Raw genomic sequence first — 20104 nt, 5'->3', positions numbered from 1 at the left:
ACTTAACAATTGTGCATGGTTTTTGAATAGTGGCTACACAGAGAATCACGCAGCCGTAGGTCCAGCACCCAGTAGAGAAGGCAGAAACATTTTTTTATCGTTTCTGCCTTCTCGAGCTGTTTATACTCAGCACTCAATGCTGCTACCTATATTGGTCCCAGTGGTCACTAGATCACCAGGACAGCAGCGATCTATGCAAAAAAACTAAGGGGCAGTTAATATAATTTTTTTCCCCTTTTCTAATGGATCTGTTAATGGATCCATAGGTTTTCAATGGGGCTTCTGTCATGGTTAAAAGTGTCTTTTTGTCTCCATTTGACCATCAGAATATGTTTTTTCAACAGGACAGACAAATAGACACTGTATGATTTTCTGTCCTTTTGAACAACAGGATCCCAAAGGATCTGGTTTTTGTACAATGCTACAAGTCTATGGCAACAGGATGCTTCAGGACAGGCATCCTGTTTCACCATCCTGTTGGACATCTGTTTTTTTTTCAATTCATTTGCAATTTAAGCTAGAAAGTTAAAAAAAAAATAAAAAAATAACCGATTAGTTTAGTGACGGATACAAACGGATATAATAGATCCGTCCAACAAAGTACTGTTGTTCTTAACAACTTACCTGTTTTTTTCCTCCTAACAAAGTGGAATAACGATATGTTTACTTCTTCATTGAAGGCTCCGTTAGTAGCCTCAGTCACAGATCCGGACAAAAATGTCAGAAAAAGTAGTGCTGCATGCTGCACTATTTTGTCAGGCAAAACAACAGACATTGTGACAGAAACTTCATGGAACTCATTAAAGTCAATGGGTTCCGTCGGGCACCTGGCACTTCCATTTTTCTTGTTGTTCTGCTCCAATTAGAGCACATTCAGACGTGGCGGAATTGCTGTTGAATTCCGCTGTGGACAGTCCGCAGTGGAATTCTGCAGCAGCCGTTTTTTACATTGGTTTCTATACATTTTTAGGAAACTTAGTTCAGATGTTGCGGAAAATAACTGCAGAATTTAGGCTGCGGTGCAGAATTTTCGCTCCACAGCATGCACATTATGTTGCGGAGAAGCAGCGGAATTTCACTGTGGATTTCAGCCTTTGCAATGCAAAAACTGAAATCTGCGGCAAGTCCGCAGTGATATCCGCAACCTCTGAATTACCTGTCAAATATAAAAATGATGCTGCAGATTTGTCCTGTAATTGCCGCGAATCTGCAGCAACATTTGCTGCGGAAAAATTCTGCCACGTCTGAATGTGTCCTAACGGAGCAGAATAGAGAACCGAATGCACATGTGAACCGAGCCGAAATAGTAGGTGCTAATCCGCTGTGACTGCAATGCAAAAGCAAAGAAACCCATAGATGCAGCAGCACTCAGCAAGGTGCTAAGGTATATGCATACATTGAATAATAATTTTATAGAGAACCTGTCACTAGGTCATAGAAAGTGAACCAGCAGTCTCACCTTATTGCCGCCGTCTCCATATTTGGCGCCAAAACAAATAGGGGCGTAGAAATAAAATGAAAACACCGGTGGACTCCAGGAGACAGCTGTAGTAAGGTGAGACTGCTGGTTACAGGTCCTCTTTAACCCTTTCCCGTCGCCACCATTTTTTAAATTTTCATTTCCGTTTTTTCCTCCCTACCTTCCAAAAGCCATAAATTGTTTCTTTTTTCCATCAATATTGCCATACGAGGGCTTGTGTTTTTTTACGGGACGAATTGTAGATTTTTACGGCACCATTTATTATAACATATAATGTAGTGGGAAACTGGAAAAAAAATATTTGTGGGGTGGAATAGGAAAAAAACTGCGATTCTTCAATCTTTTTGGGGGTTTAGATTTTTTGGCGTTCAACGTGCAGTATAAACGGCATGTTAACGTTATTCTAACAGTAAATACAATTCCGGAGATACCAAATGTATATATTTTTTTATGTTTTACTGCTTTTACAAGGAAAATACTGATTATTAAAAATAAAATTTGAGTTTTGTGACCATATTCTGGGAGCCATAACTTTTTTATCTTTCTTTGAATGAGCGGTATGAGGGCTTATTTTTTGCGGGCCGAGCTGTAGTTTCTATTGGTACCATTTTGGGGTACATGAGACTTTATTACTTTTTATTCCATTTTGTGTGGGAGATAAAGTGACCAAAAAACAGCGATTCTGGCGTTTTTAATCTTACATTTATAATTATATATTGTAATAGTTCAGACTTGTATGGATGCGTTGATGCCAGTTATGTTAATTTAAAAAAAAAATTACATTGTGCTTGAGGGAAATTGGGAAAAGTTTTTTTTTTTAATTTTTATTATTTTTTATTTATTGAAAAAAACGTTACTTTACTCTTTTTTACTTGTTGTACTTGTCCACCTAGGGGACTTGAACCAGTGATCGGATCGCTTGCATGATATAATGCAATACTAATTCATTGTAGTATATCGTTATACTGACACTCTCCTATAAAGCCCTGCCGTAGGGCTTTATAGGAGAGTGTCAGTATAATGATATACTATAGTGGCGTCAGGGGTTAACTCTAAAAGCAGAATCCCCTGCCAGTGTGGGGATTCCGCTCCTGGAGTAGCCCCTAATTTCCACATATGAATAGTGACACCAGGGGCTTCTCCAGTAGCGGAATCCCTGACACAGAGCGATCGGACACTGGGGATTCCACTTCTAGAGAGAGCCCCTGACGTCACTGTCCATATATGGATAGTGACACCAGGGGCTTCTTCAGTAGCAGAATCCCCGACACAGAGCGATCTGACAGCGGGGATTCCGCTCCTAGAGAGCCGCTGATGTCATTGTCCATATATGGGTAGTGACACCAGGGGCTTCTTCAGTAGCATAATCCCCGACACAGAGCGATCTGACACTGGGGATTCCGCTCCTAGAGAGAGCCGCTGACGTCATTGTCCATATATGAATAGTGACACCAGGGGCTTCTCCAGTAGCAGAATCCCCGACACAGAACGATCTGACACCGGGGATTATGCTCCTAGAGAGAGCCGCTGACGTCATTGTCCATATATGGATAGTGACACCAGGGGCATTTCCACTAGCGGAATCCCTAGCCAGAGTGTCGGCCGGGGATTCCGCTCCTAGAGAGAGCCACTAACGTCACTGTCCAAATGGACAGTGACGTCAGGGGCTCTCTCTAGAAGCGGAATCCCTGGCCAGTGTGATCTGACAACGGGGATTCCGCTCCTAGAGAGTCAGTTCAGGTGGCGCTATCTACAATGGGGGCTGCGATGCTATCTACAGCAGGGGTGTTGCCATTTGCAGGGAGGGTGGCACTATCTACAGCCGGGGGGGGAGAGACAGCGGGGGCTCCCTCTTGGAGGGGAATCCTCGGCCAGAGCGCTGACCGGGGATTACGATTCTGGAGGGAGCTTAGGTGGCACTATCTACTGAGGGTTTTGCGCTACCTACAGGGGGTTGTGGGTGGCACTATCTACAGTGGAGGGTGTATTCCGGGGCTCTCAATGCCCTGGCCGACATGAGAGGGCAGTGCTGCTCACACTGTACTCATTAAACCCTTTCCAGGCTGTCAAGGTCTATACACGTGCTAACTGCATGGGGTATCAGCAGTTAGAACGTATATAGATGTATGGCAGTCGTGAAGGGGTTAATTAATGGTTGTGATGTCATATGAAGTAATCAGCTTCTAGCTAAGAAAGCAAGGTAAATAGAGAAAGCATCTAATTTTGGAATTACTAACATATATTATACATAACATATATTATTATGAATAATAATATTAGTAGTAATTCAGCACTATTTCTTTATTATTTTTCAATCATATCATGAGAATTCAGGAACACCCTTTATTGGGGATATTAATTCAGAAGAAAAAAATATCATTATTTAGTTCACCGAGCTCTGTCATGTGTGTTTTCCTAATGCACATGGACAATGCTCATAGTGATGTCCGAGTACAGGGATAATCCACTCAGCAAAGGTACAGGTCAGGAACCATGCAAACAGTGATGTCGCAGTAGTAGTATAATGCACATAGTGATGTCACAGTACAAAGATGGTGCAGAATACAGGCATAATGCATATAACGATGACACAGTACAGGGATAATGTACCTATTGATGTCACTGCACAAAAATACTGCACATTATGATGTCTCGGTTCAGGGATAATGTATCCAGTGATGTCACAGTACAGGGATAATCTACCCAGTGATGTCACAGTACAAAAATAATGCACACGGTAATGTTACAGCACAGATATATTGCACACTATGATGTCACAGCAAAGGCATAATGTACACAGTGATGTCACAGTACAGCGATAATTCACACAGTGATGTCACAGCTCAGACACAATGCACTCAATGATGTCATGGCACAGGAATAATGCACATGATAATGTCACAGTACAAGTTTATTTTGCCATACAAGGATATTGTCCTTTCCTGGATCTCCTATTGACCGGCGTTCAATTTTCCATGTTACCTTTTCATCATCCATAGTCATTATTAGTGCTTTCCTATTGCTGAATGGAGGTAGTGGGATTTAAAATGCTTTATGAATTTGAGCAGACTGATAACATTTATGACTTTCCTCATAGAAATTGAGTTCTACCCTTTCCCTTATTCCCATTAGATCTGTGCCCTGCAACAAGGTCCTGGCTTGCATATTGCATGTCCTAATCCTCATGTTAGAGGTCTCTCTATAGAAATACGATAGTGATTCATTAATATGTATAGATATGTTAGTCCTCTTCTGAGTCCTGTGACTTCTAACTGATTGGTGGATGCCTCAAAAGACATGTTAAAAAGGAGATTCCAAAACTAAATGACCCATTCGCTTTAGTCCAGTTTATGTCAGGGATACAGCTGGGTTGGTGACAAACTAACATACTATTATTGAAAATATACTACAACCAGTTTGTCCATGGGCTGAAAGTGAACATTTATTCATCTTGCTGACGCTTAGTCACCTTTCTGAGGAATGGGAAGACTTGAACAAATGCTGCCACTTTCCACTGTATGATAAATGATCCCCTTTGTGTTTCTATCCTTGTATTATTGTCTCAGTGCATGATACATACTTGGCTTGTCCTTGTAGTATCTCAGGTCCACATCTGAATAGTCATTTGTGTTTTAGGGAGTGTGGCAATTTCCCTTGATGCGGTCACACACAAAGTATACAATGTATGACCTCAGTTCTGCAATGTCAGCAATAAATGACAAATACTGTGCACAGAACTCACTGTGTGTTTGAAAACAATATAACAACTAAATGACGTTGGGAAATGCAGAAAGCCTAATAAGATGTTAATATATTAATAAACTGCTGTCAACAAGATTGTCTGGGACTTATCCATAATGCTAATAATTTTCAGCTTTAAGAGTACAAAAATAAACTTGTAATGTGCTGTCTATGGCCCATGAGCTGAGATTTCTAGGTCCACTCTGAATGGATCTTTGTTTGTTTCTTTACACAGACATCCATACAGTGTTCCTATGGTTGAAATGTATACTTAGCTTTTAATAAAGGCAATGGACAAGAGATCTCAGGTGGGGCTCCAAAAATTATTTACTGTGCAAAAGTATTAAAAAATAAAAAAAATCTATACATTTTGTATCATTGAAATTGTAACAACTAGAATAAAGATAACATGCTATCTGTTCCACACGTTGAACATTGTGATAAAAGCACCAAAAAATAATGGTGGAAATGGATGTTTTTCCCCATCACCCCCACAAAAAAATCAATAAACGTTAATCCATAAATTATATATACCCAAAAATTGCGCCATTACCACTCGTCCAGCAAAAAACAGCTACGTTAATAGAAAAATAAAAAAGTTATGGCTCTAGGAATGCTGTTATGCAAAAACGGGGGAAAAAAAGCCTGAAGTCCCAATCTGGACTACAACCGGCGTGAAAAAGCTGTCCAGTGAGAACAAGCTCCTCTTTTAAATGTATCTGCCCTGAAGATCTGATGATAATTCGGGGGGGGGGGGGGGGGGTGCCTGCACATTTCTAATGTAGCAATGCTGCAGGAGAAATGTACCTTTAGATGGTGCCTACCTATGGGTCAGGCAGGGGCTTGGGCCTGATTTATCACTTACACATAAATAATTCAATGTTATAGATAATACTAGTAAATAATGCAGGTTTTTACCTTATTTATATTGTAGTATTTGTTTATTTATTTAGTTGAAAATGACAAAAAAAAAAAAATTGTTTCAGGATATATTTTTATAAATATAGATTATGAATGGCATTAAGGATCACTATATATGTAGTTGTCAGTATGTGGAGATATGATCAACCCTCTTGTGCACCTTGGATGAGATAATCTATGTACGTGTATAAATTATAGGTGAGCTGCTGCAGCATGAACTTTGCCCACAAAAAGTAACCAAGACCAGATGAAGCAGAGCTAAACTCTTTGTGATATCAGTGTTATATTTGTGGTTTTCTATAGGACTCCATATAAACCTACTGCATCATTTAACTTACTGTAGTTGGAGAGAATACATTTCATCAATACACGTTAAATGATAAAACACTGGGCAAAACAGACATAGTAAAAGACTTGGGAATACTAGTGGATGGCAAAATAAACTTTAGCAATCATTGACAGGCAGCTTCTGCCAAGGCCAATAGGATTGTACTATGCATCAAAAGAGACATAGATGTACATGATGAGAACATAGTTTCATATAAAGCATTAGTCAGACCACATATTGAATGTACAGTCTTGAGCACCAAGGTATGAGAAGGACATAGACTGGAGATGGGTCAGAGTAAGGGAATGGGCTGATAAACTGTACCCAGGAAGACTATTAAAATTACAACTATTGTGTTTGGAGAAATTACAGCTTACAGGTGACTATAGAAATATATCAGAAGTCAATAAAGTGATTTACAGTATATAATGATCTTTTCATACCCAGACCTGTAAATATAAGAAGGGGGCATACATCTACAGGAAAGAACAGAACGGGAGGGTTTATTTTTTTTAATGGAAGAAGAATTTAACTTTTTACCCAAGGATGTTTCAATGGTTCATTTAGTTGAATTTAAAAGGGGTCTGGATGTCTAGAAATAAAAGGTACCTGGATTAAATTGCTGCTATAGCCAATTAATTTGAGGATATATTATTATTGCCATATTTAGAGCAATTATTTAGTACCCTAAAGTGATGACAATTGGCATCTATCTCGCAGGGGTTGATTGTGCCTTGCTCTGGATGAATATTACAGATAATAGGTTGAACTAAATAGACTTGTGTCTTACCATTCTATGTTATGTGTTATACTGCACAATCCCAAAGACTTAAAAGGGTTTACCTATAACCAACTTTTATCACCTATCCACAGGATTGGTGATAAATGTCTGATCGCTGGTGGTCCAATCGTTGGGACTCCCAGCAATGATGAGAATGCGTGGTGTGCATGCGTGGCCACCGCTCTATTCACTGTCTATGGGACTGGTGGATATAACCGAGTACAGCGCATATACACCACCGCTCCATTTACACAGGGGTATCAGGGTCCCAGGACCGGCCTTAGGGGTGTGCGACATGTGCGAGTACACAGGGCGCTGCAGCCTCCCAGCATGTAGGGGGCACCACTGTGCAGGCCGTTTGAACTCTATTTTCTGCTCCTCGTTACACACACTGAGGAAACAGAGACAACAAGTGCAGAGCAGAGGAGGAAACTCCACCCACAGCCCATCCTGCAAGAAACCTGTGCAGCAAGGAGAGATGGTAAGTTCCTCTCTGTGTACATATGTCTGTGTGTGTATATGTTCCAGTATGTGTGTCTATATATGTGTCTGTATATGTATACATGCCTCCAGTGTGTGTATATGTATACATGCCGTGTGTGTGTGTATATATATATACATATATATGCAAACATGCCCCATGTGTGTGTGTATATATATATGCATACGTGCCTCCTGTGTGTATACATGCCTCGTGTGTCTATATACATGCCTCCTGTGTGTGGGTGTATATGTGTATGCATGCCTCCTGTGTGTGTGTATATATGTATTACATGCTTCCTGTGTGTGTGTGTGTGTGTGTGTGTGTGCATATGTTTGCATGCTTTGTGTGTGTATATATTTATACATTCCTCGTGTGTGTATATACACTACCGTTCAAAAGTTTGGGGTCACCCAGACAATTTTGTGTTTTCCATAAAAACTCACACTTATATTTATCAAATGAGTTGCAAAATGACTAGAAAATATAGTCAAGACATTGACAAGGTTAGAAATAATGATTTTTATTTGAAATAATAATTTTCTCCTTCAAACTTTGCTTTCGTCAAAGAATGCTTCATTTGCAGCAATTACAGCATTGCAGACCTTTGGCATTCTAGCTGTTAATTTGCTGAGGTAATCGGGAGAATTTTCACCCCATGCTTCCAGAAGCCCCTTACACAAGTTGGATTGGCTTGATGGGCACTTCTTGCGTACCATACGGTCAAGCTGCTCCCACAACAGCTCTACTGGGTTGAGATCTGGTGACTGCGCTGGCCACTCCATTACAGATAGAATACCAGCTGCCTGCTTCTTCCCTAAATAGTTCTTGCATAATTTGGAGGTGTGCTTTGGGTCATTGTCCTGTTGTAGGATGAAATTGGCTCCAATCAAGCGCTGTCCACAGGGTATGGCATGGCGTTGCAAAATGGAGTGATAGCCTTCCTTATTCAAAATCCCTTTTACCTTGTACAAATCTCCCACTTTACCAGCACCAAAGCAACCCCAGACCATCACATTACCTCCAACATGCTTGACAGATGGCGTCAGGCACTCTTCCAGCATCTTTTCAGTTCTGCGTCTCACAAATGTTCTTCTGTGAGATCCAAACACCACAAACTTCTATTCGTCTGTCCATAACACTTTATTCCAATCTTCCTCTGTCCAATGTCTGTGTGCTTTTGCCCATATTAATCTTTTCCTTTTATTAGCCAGTCTCAGATATGGCTTTTTCTTTGCCACTCTGCCCTGAAGGCCAGCATCTCGGAGTCACCTCTTCACTGTAGACGTTGACACTGACGTTTTGCGGGTACTATTTAATGAAGCTGCCAGTTGAGGACCTGTGAGGCGTCTATTTCTCAAACTAGAGACTCTAATGTACTGGTCTTGTTGCTCAGTTGTTCAGCGGGGCCTCCCACTTCTCTTTCTACTCTGGTTAGAGCATATTTGTGCTGTCCTCTGAAGGGAGTAGTACACACCGTTGTAGGAAATCTTCAGTTTCTTGGCAATTTCTCGCATGGAATAGCCTTAATTTCTAAGAACAAGAATAGACTGTCGAGTTTCACATGAAAGCTGTCTTTTTCTAGCCATTTTGAGAGTTTAATCGAACCCACAAATGTAATGCTCCAGATTCTCAACTAGCTCAAAGGAAGGTCAGACATATAGCTCCTCTAAACAGCAAAACTGTTTACAGCGGTGCTAACATAATTACACAAGGGTTTTCAAGTGTTTTCTAATCATCCATTAGCCTTCTAACTGTCACGGACACTGGGTTTGTGGACCCACTAGGCCGCTCCGCCGTAGCGGGGAGGCAGCTGACCAGGTCACAGTCTATGTGAAAGTAAGATAGCAGACAGTAATGCTTAGGTACCTGAAATAGTCCGGACGGTGACTGTGGCTTCAGCACGGATGGAGGCAGGTGCGGAAAGTGGCGCCAGACGTGGCAGGCAGTATCCGATGAGCAGATAGCACTTGAACATGGCAGATGGCACTTGACGTGGCAGATGGCACTTGACGTGGTAGATGGCACTTGACGTGGCAGATGACACTTGACGTGGCAGATGGCACTTGACGTGGCAGATGGCACTTGGCGTGGCAGATGACACTTGACGTGGCAGATGGTACTTGACGTGGCAGATGGCACTAGAACACGGGTAGGCACAGGAACAATGCGGAATACAGGAACGGTAACAGGGCACGGGTAACAGCAGGAACGGGAGACACTAAGGGACCATTTGCGAGACAGACAGGGAAAGACTAACAATGCTCAGGCAAGGATCAGAAGGGCTGGGGCATTCTTATAGGGCAGGAAATCACGTGGGTTAATGATCATTGTTTTCATGCGCGCGCGCTGGCTCTTTAAGAGCGGGCGCGAGCGTGCGCGCGCACCCTACGGGACCCGGCCGGACGGAGCGGAAGTGAGCGCTGGCATCTCCTAGGAGGGAGACGGAGGCCAGCGCTCACAGATCCATGGCTGCGGGCGTCGGGAGGTGAGTGAACCCGACAGCCCGCGGCCATGGGCGCTACACTAACACAGTTAGCAAACACAATGTACCATTAGAATACTGGAGTGATGGTTGCTCGAAATGGGTCTCTATACACCTATGTAGATATTGCATTAAAAACCAGACGTTTGCAGCTAGAGTAGTCATTTAGAACATTAACAATGTATAGAGTGTATTTCTGATTAATTTAATGTTATCTTCATTGAAAAAAACTGTGCTTTTTTTGCAAAAATAAGGACATTTCTAAGTGACCCTAAACTTTTGATCGGTAGTGTATGTATACATGCCGTGTGCGTGTGTGTGTATATATGTATACATGGCTCCTGTGTGTGTGTGTGTATGTGTGTGTGTATATGTATTGTAACAACCTGGGGACCACTTAGCTCACAGGATCGCCATCTCCCGGGTGAGATGGTTGGCACACATAGAAAGTTCACTCCAACTCCTTAAATAAAAGGTTTAAACCAGCCGCAGCTAGCTTTATTGTCTTCACCACAGCAGTCAGTGTTACAACAATAAACATACAAAATAAACCCTAGGCCGTCCAGCCTCTAACTAACACATTCAGTGTCCCTCATTACGAGACACTGAGCCTTGTGCCCAGCACCTCAAAACCTTCACAGTTTTACCTCACACGGTGGTGACTCTCACAGGCTAGCATGCCTGTCTTCCCCAGACTGAGAGCCCTGTGTGAACTGCACACCCCTGAATTAAAGAGCCGTCTCAGGTGAAGCCTAACTAAGCTCATTAGACAGCTCAAGACATGGACTGTCTGTGTGGAGTGGAAGCCCGCCTTTGTCCTTCACACTCCAGCAAACCAGGCCCTATTCCAGGCTTTAAACCCAAGCAACAGCAGAGAAAATCCTCTCTGCTGTACATACTCCCTGGTTGCTTAAAACCTGAGTTTCTGCACTGTCCATTAGCTGCACTGCTACAGTAGACATGGTTCCTGTGTGTTTGTATATATGTATTACATGCCTCCAGTGTGTGTGTGTGTGTGTGTGTGTGTATATGTATACATGCCTTGTGTGTGTATATATGTATACATTCCTTGTGTGTGTGTATATATGTATAAATGCTGTGTGTGTGTGTGTGTGTGTGTATATGTATACATGGCTCCTGTGTGTGTGTGTATATGTATACATGGCTCCTGTGTGTGTGTGTCTATATGTATACATGCCTCGTGTGTGTGTGTATATGTATACATGCCTCGTGTGTGTATATGTATACATGCCTTGTGTGTGAGTGTGTGCATATGTATACATGCCTCGTGTGTGTGTATATGTATACATGCCTCATATGTGTGTGTGTATATGTATATGTATACATGCCGTGTGTCTGTGTATATGTATACATGCCTCGTGTGTGTGTGTGTGTGTGTATGTATACATGCCTCGTGTGTGTGTGTGTGTGTGTGTGTGTGTGTGTGTATAGATGTATACATGCCTCATGTGTGTGTGTATATGTAAATATGCCTCGTGTGTGTGTATATATATGCCTCGTGTGTGTGTACATGTATACATGCCTCGTGTGTGTGTGTATATATATACATGCCTTGTGTGTGTATATGTATACATGCCTTGTGTGTGTATCTGTATACATGCCTTGTGTGTATGTGTGTGTAATGACGGGGAAGGGAGACAGACAGGTGAGCCCTAATCTACCCGCCACTCAGTCCCTGCCTACTTGCACGGCCCATCCTAGGCGACGGCGTACAACTGGGCGACGGTCCCTACGCTCAATAAGTGCATGACAGACCAACAGACAAATGTACACGGAAGCTAAGGGAAATGGGGCAGTTGCCCACGGCAACAACGTGAGCAACAAGAGTAGTGAACGAGCCGAGTCAAACCAGGAGTGTACGAGGTACCAAACACAGAGCAGGAGAGTAGTCAGTAAATCCAGGGTCAATTTGAAGCAGAGGACAATAGTACAAGCAGGAGCAGCAGAGCCAGGAAACAGAAGAATCACAGGCAAAGGAGGAGCAGGAAATGAGGGTATAAATAGACAGAGGGCGGGAGCTAGCTCCGTCTGGCCAGGCTGTGATAGGTTCTCCCACTCCTCAGCCTCGCAGCCTGAGTGGTAGCAGATCGAGTCACTCTAACAGATCTAGGCACAGATGCAGGCTGATTAACCACGGGTGTCGACAAAGAAGCTGTGTCAGGCAAATCCATTACAGTGTGTGTGTATATGTATACATGCCTCGTGTGTGCATATGTACACATGCCTCGTGTGTGTGTGTGTGTGTGTATATGTATACATGCCTCATGTGTGTGTATATGTATACATGTCTTGTGTGTGTATATGTGTATATGCATACATGCCTCGTGTGTGTGCGTGTGTGTGTATATATGTATATATGTATATATGCCTCGTGTGTGTGTATATATATATTTCTCATGTGTGTGTATATGTATACATGCCATGTGTGTGTGTATGTATACATGCCTTGTGTGGGAGTATATGTATACATGCCTCGTGTGTATGTGTGTGTGTATATATATACATGCCTCGTGTGTGTATATGTATACATGCCTCGTGTGTGTATATGTATACATGCCTCGCGTGTGTGTGTGTATGTATACATGCCTCGTGTGAGTGTGTGTATATGTATATATACCGTGTGTGTGTATGTGTTTACCTGTATTTGTGGAGGGCAGCAGAAGAGACCCGCACAGGGCGCCATCCATCCTAAGGCCGGCCCTGCTCGGGGACCTGCGTTCTCATAATTTCAGAGTCCCAGCGGTCGGACCGCTGGCGATCAGACATTTATCACCTATTCTTTGGATAGGTGATAATTGTTGTTTATGGGAATCTAAATTCAGCTCCCCATCATCTTTATTTCTGGAGAAAAAATAACAAAGTTCTGGCTCTCAGAATATGGTGATGCAAAATGTGCAGAGTGTTCCAAAAGTAGATAAGATCTGGCACCATTTATCAGTGCGACACTGGCCACATATCTATGTATTATTATTATTATTACCAGTAAAACCCCAAACAACTACTACCAAGCAAAATCTGCGCTCCAAAAGCAAAATGGCGCTCCCTCCATTCTGAGCCCTACAGTGTACCCAAACAGCAGTTTAACCCATATATATGGCATCGCCATAACCGGGAGAACCCGCTTAACGTTTTATGAGGTATTTGTATTCAGTGGCACGAACTGGGCACAACATATTATGCACTAAAATTGCATATCAGTGGAAAATGTAAATTTTCACTTTGAACCATCCACTGCGCATTAACCCCTTTGCACACTATGACTTAATAGCACGTCATGGTGTGGGGGTTGATGTATGGAGTGGGCTCACGTGCCATTAAAATGAACAATTAAAATCACGTGCCATTAAGCGTATGTTCACACGCAGTGTTTTCACGTGTAATTCGGGCGTTTTACACCTCCAATTACGCCTGAAAAACGCCCCTAATACGCTTACAAACATCTGCCCATTGCTTTCAATGGGTTTTACGTTGTTCTGTTCGCACAAGCCTTCAGTTTACGCGTTGAAGTCAAAATACGGCGCGTCCGACCTCCCTGGATGACATGGCAGTCCATGTGACCGCTGCAGCCAGTGATTGGCCTGTGATTGGCTGCAGCGGTCACATGGGCTGTAACGTCATCCCAGGAGGCTGGACTGGAGGAATAATCAGGGAGTTCTTGGTAAGTATGAACGTCTTTTTTTTTTTTACAGCTTTATCTATATTGTGATCGGAATTCACTGTCCCTGGTGCTGAAAGAGTTTCTGCCGATCGTTTAACTCTTTCAGCACCCTGGACAGTGACTATTTACTGACGTCGCCTAGCAACGCTCCCGTAATTACGGGTGCACACACGTAGTCATCCGTAATCATGGGAGCCCCATAGACTTCTTTGGGCCTGCCCATGCCGTAATTACGGCCTGAAATAGGACATGTTCTATATTTTTCAACGGCACGGGCACCTTCCCGTAAGCATACAGGGAGGTACCGGTGGCCAATAGAAGTCTATGGGCCCGTAATTACGGCCGTAATTACGGATCGTGATTACGGGCATTTTTACAGATCGTGATTACGGGCATTTTTACGTTCGTGTGCATGGGACCTTAGTGGAAAAAAAATTTGATATTCATTTTCGCTGACTAAAATGGGATCATATTTGGGGGGTTTCCACTGTTTTGGTCCCTCCAGGGCGTTGCAAACTTGACATGGCACCGAAAACCATTCCAGCAAATTCCATGCTCCAAATTCCAAATGTCGCTCCTTCCCTTCTGAGCGCTGCCATGGGTCAAAACAGCAGTTTATTACCACATGTGGGGTATTGCTGTAATCAGGAGAAATTGCTTTACAAATATTCTGGTTCTTTTTTTCTTTTATTCCTTGTAAATATTAAAAATTACTATGTTTTTTTCAGAAAAAAAATCATTTTTACAGACTAATTCCAATATATTTAGCGAAAAACCTGTGTGCTGAAAATGCTAACTATACCCCTAGATAAATTCCTTGAGAGGTGTAGTTTCCAAAATGGAATTACTTTTAGGGTGTTTCCACTGTTTTGGCACCACAAGACCTCTTCAAATCTGGCAAGGTGACTAAAATATATAAAATATATTCTAAAAAGAAGGAGGTCCAAAATCCACTGGGTGCTCCTTTGCTTCTGAGGCCTGTGTTTCAGTCCATTACCACACTAGAGCCACATATGGGATATTTCTAAAAACTACCGAATCTGGGCACTAAAATATTGAGTTACATTTATTGGGTAAAACCTTCTGTGGTACAAAAAAAAAAATGCATTCCAAATGCATTTTTGCAAAAAAAAAAAAAAATACATTTGTAAATTTCACCTCCACTTTGCTTTAATTCCTATGAAACGCCAAAAGGGTTAATAAAAACTTTCTGAATGCTGATTCTAATACTTTGAGGGATGCAGTTTTCAAAATCGGGTGATTTATAGGGACGTTGTAATATATAAGGCCCTCAAAGCCACTTCAGAACTGAACTGGTCCCTGAAAAAATAGCCCTTTGAAATTTTCTTTAAAATATGAGAAATTGCTGCTAAAGTCTTGTAACATCCTAGTAAATTAAAAGGACGTTCAAAATACGATACAAACATAAAGTAGACATATGGGAAATGTTAACTAGTCACTATTTTGTGTGGTATTACTATCTGTTTTACAAGCAAAATACGTTTAAATTTAGAAAAATGCTAATTTTTGCTAATTTTCTCTAAATTTTGGTGTTTTTCAGAAATAAATACTGAATTTATCGACCAAATTATTTCACTAACATGAAGTACAATATGTCATGCGAAAACAATCTCAGAATCGCTGGGATAGGTAAAAGCATTCCAAAGTTATTACTACATAAAGTAACACGTCGGATTTGAAAAAATCGGCTGTGTCATGACGGCCAAAACAGGCTCAGTCCTGAAGGGGTTAAGAAACCACCTTAGCTCTACCCAACGTGGGGCATATAGGAAAACCATACTCAAGGAGTATCACCAAGTTCTTTCCAGGCCTGCAAACTGTAACTAATAATTGTTATGTATGTTGTGGTGTGTGTATATAAGCCAGGAGTTATCTTTGCTAGAGGATCACATTATATATTCTTGTGTCCCACCGGCTAATGTGATTTTAGGATTTTATGCATACAATTACAATCGTCAATCCACATGGCAATGCCTACCAAATAATAAACAAAGCTCACACTGTGGTGCGTCTAACAGGCAGCCTATTGTTTCTGCATACAAAATCTATTCCGTGAAGTGTTTCCTAAATTTCCAAACTGCAAAGCTCAGGTATTGAAGCAAGTAATTGAGAAAAAAAGTGGTTTCCCCATGGGTTCACCTCTTTGAGGCGAGAATGCTAATATGTTTAAAGTTACTGTATGAACAAGACCTAAACGTTACATATCAATAAAACATATGGTAATCCCCAATTTTATTGCCATTTCATTCTAGCAACAGCAGTGACTGTGAAGCTGAAAATTATCAGCAAAATCCTCGAGCTGAGCGTTCTGCAAACCTGTAATTACCTGGTGAGTAAAGAAGTCACCATACTGCTGAAAGTATACAGAGAATAGAAAAAATAGCAGAGAACGAGCGGCAAGCTAGGACACGTGTGCAAATACCGGCCGCAGACTCATGAGTTCAGCAGCCGTGATGTAACGGTACAGCATTATTCTTAACCAACCAGTGATTGTGAATACTGTGGGCAGGTGGCTGATCACACTCTTAGGACTAAGGAATATATTGGCACCACATAAAAAATAAACTATTCATATTGTCTAGCAAATCTCCCCCTACAGTATATGTATTGCCTTGTAGAGTACCTTTAAAATCAATGATTATATATATATGTATATATATGTATATATATATATATATATATATATATATATATATATATGTATATATATATATATATATATATATATATATATACATACAGTGAAGGAAATAAGTATTTGATCCCTTGCTGATTTTGTAAGTTTGCCCACATTCAAAGACATGAACAGTCTAGAATTTTTAGGCTAGGTTAATTTTACCAGTGAGAGATAGATTATATAAAAAAACAAAAACAGAAAATCACATTGTCAAAATTATATATATTTATTTGCATTGTGCACAGAGAAATAAGTATTTGATCCCTTTGGCAAACAAGACTTAATACTTGGTGGCAAAACCCTTGTTGGCAAGCACAGCTGTCAGATGTTTTTGTAGTTGATGATGAGGTTTGCACACATGTTAGATGGAATTTTGGCCCACTCCTCTTTGCAGATCATCTGTAAATCATTAAGATTTCGAGGCTGTCACTTGGCAACTCGGATCTTCAGCTCCCTCCATAAGTTTTCGATGGGATTAAGGTCTGGAGTCTGGCTAGGCCACTCCATGACCTTAATGTGCTTCTTTTTGAGCCACTCCTTTGTTGCCTTGGCTGTATGTTTCGGGTCATTGCCGTGCTGGAAGACCCAGCCACGAGCCATTTTTAATGTCCTGGTGGAGGGAAGGAGGTTGTCACTTAGGATTTGATGGTACATGGCTCCATCCATTCTCCCATTGATGCGGTGAAGTAGTCCTGTGCCCTTAGCAGAGAAACACCCCCAAAACATAATGTTTCCACCTCCATGCTTGACAGTGGGGACGGTGTTCTTTGGGTCACAGGCAGCATTTCTCTTCCTCCCGAGTTGAGTTAATGCCAAAGAGCTCAATTTTAGTCTCATCTGACCACAGCACCTTCTTCCAGTCACTCTCAGAATCATCCAGATGTTCATTTGCAAACTTCAGACGGGCCTGTACATGTGCCTTCTTGAGCAGGGGGACCTTGCGGGCACTGCAGGATTTTAATCCATTACGGCGTAATGCGTTACCAATGGTTTTCTTGGTGACTGTGGTGCCAGCTGCCTTGAGATCATTAACAAGTTCCCCCGTGTAGTTTTCGGCTGAGCTCTCACCTTCCTCAGGATCAAGGATACCCCACGAGGTGAGATTTTGCATGGAGCCCCAGATCGATGTCGATTGACAGTCATTTTGTATGTCTTCCATTTTCTTACTATTGCACCAACAGTTGTCTCCTTCTCACCCAGCGTCTTACTTATGGTTTTGTAACCCATTCCAGCCTTGTGCAGGTCTATGATCTTGTCCCTGACATCCTTAGAAAGCTCTTTGGTCTTGCCCATGTTGTAGAGGTTAGAGTCAGACTGATTAATTGAGTCTGTGGACAGGAGTCTTTTATACAGGTGACCATTTAAGACAGCTGTCTTTAATGCAGGCACAAAGTTGATTCGGAGCGTGTAACTGGTCTGGAGGAGGCTGAACTCTTAATGGTTGGTAGGGGATCAAATACTTATTTCTCTGTGCACAATGCAAATAAATATATATAATTTTGACAATGTGATTTTCTGTTTTTTTAAAAAATATAATCTATCTCTCACTGGTCAAATTAACCTAGCCTAAAAATTCTAGACTGTTCATGTCTTTGACAGTGGGCAAACTTACAAAATCAGCAAGGGATCAAATACTTATTTCCTTCACTGTATATATATATATATATAGTGTTATTTCAAAATAACCATGAAACCAGTATATTTTTTTAACTTCCCACCAAATGTTATGACTCATGGTACACACACACACACACACACACACACACGCACACACGCACGCATGCACGCGCACACACACGCACACACACACACACACACATATATAAATCATCATTTACAGAACGTAGGAGTTGCCCAGAGTTAGGAAAATATTACAAGATTGTGTATTCTTGTCCATTCCGCTAATGTATTTAATGATGGCCAATTTATCCCAATAAGTCAAGTGTCTTTACATAATAATAATAATAATAATAATAATAATAATAATAATAATAATAATAATAATAAACTATATTCGGAACAGATAACTCTGCCCTCCCTCTCATATTTAAAATTAAAAGCTTTTTCAGATAAAATAGTTAAACATACCTTAAATAATCTTGACAATGTTATTATCTATCCGAATCGGATGGTCAGTTAATACATACAAAACTATGTTCACATCTCTCTTCGGAAGTTTTGTTGTTCTGCTCCGTCATAGGAGCACATGAACAAAATTGACCGAGTGCTGGATACAACGCATGATGGACCACAACGGTGCCCGGCGGACCCCATTGACTTATAATAGGTTCCGCCATGGTTCCATTTACCAGAACATAGCACTGCATGCTCCCTTCCAAACAGAGCCTCCAATGAACTGAGCTTTTTGATGTGGGAGCAGAATTATGTTATCTAGATTTAAAGTACACCTTTTACACTAGTCTAATACTAATTTAGTAATAAAGTAAATACAGTAAATGCATTCATGTGCACATGTGTCATATATATATATATATATATATATATATATATATATACATATATATGTGTATGTATATATATATATATATATATATATATATACTGTATATATATATATAATAGGACGGGTCATCAATATTTCAGTCCCAGAAATATTCCAGTCCAGTTCCAGTTGTGGAAGAAAGTTTGTGGTTTGTATCACTTCCTCCAACACTTTGATATGATCTGAAAGCATGTTCCGTAAGTTCCTGACATTTTCTTTGGTCCATCAATGATCTGTAATGTACTTCTATTATTGGCTACATTGTCTTTGCTGTGATAGCCTTCCACTCTGGACCTACCATTTAATGCACTTTCTTCTGGAGTATCTGTATTGTCGTGCAGTTTGGGCTCAATGAGTGCAGATCAATGGTTCCTTAGTGATTGGAGTTTTAAGGATCTTGTCTTGGCCACTAGAAGGTCAACAATAGAAAACAATGGTACTGTAATGGCAGGGGGTAGGGAGACGGACAAGTGAGCCCTAATCAACCCGCCACTCTGTCCCTGCCTACTTGCAATGACCCGCCCTAGGCGACGGGGTACAACTGGGCGGCGGTCCCTGCGCTCAGTAAGTGCACGACAAACACGACAAACATACAAAGGAACACAAGCAAGGAAAAGGGGCCGTTGCCCACGGCAACACCGTGAGCAACCAGAGTGGTGAACGAGCCGAGTCAAGCCAGGAGTGTGCGAGGTACAAAACGAAAAGCAGAAGAGTAGTAGGTAAGCCAGGGTCTGTATGGAGCAGGATCAAAAATAGCAGGAGCTGTAGCTGGGCCAGGAAACCACAAGGAAAGAATCACAAGCACCGAGGGACAGGAAGTGCAGGCTTAAATAGACCGAGGGCGGGAGCTAGCTGAGTCTGGCCAGGTTACGATAGGCTCTCCCACTCCTAAGCCTGCCAGCCTGAATGGTGGAAGCAGGAGTCAGTCTCAGGGATGTATTCTCAGGTGCTGACTGATTAGTTCTGGGAGTTAACCCCGAAGCTGTGCCTGGCAGATCCTTTACAGT

The sequence above is a fragment of the Rhinoderma darwinii genome, chromosome 12 (genome assembly GCF_050947455.1).
Source record: "Rhinoderma darwinii isolate aRhiDar2 chromosome 12, aRhiDar2.hap1, whole genome shotgun sequence".
NCBI lineage: Eukaryota > Metazoa > Chordata > Amphibia > Anura > Rhinodermatidae > Rhinoderma > Rhinoderma darwinii.
The sequence above is the reverse complement of the archived record's forward strand: the minus strand, read 5'-3'. Positions refer to the sequence as shown.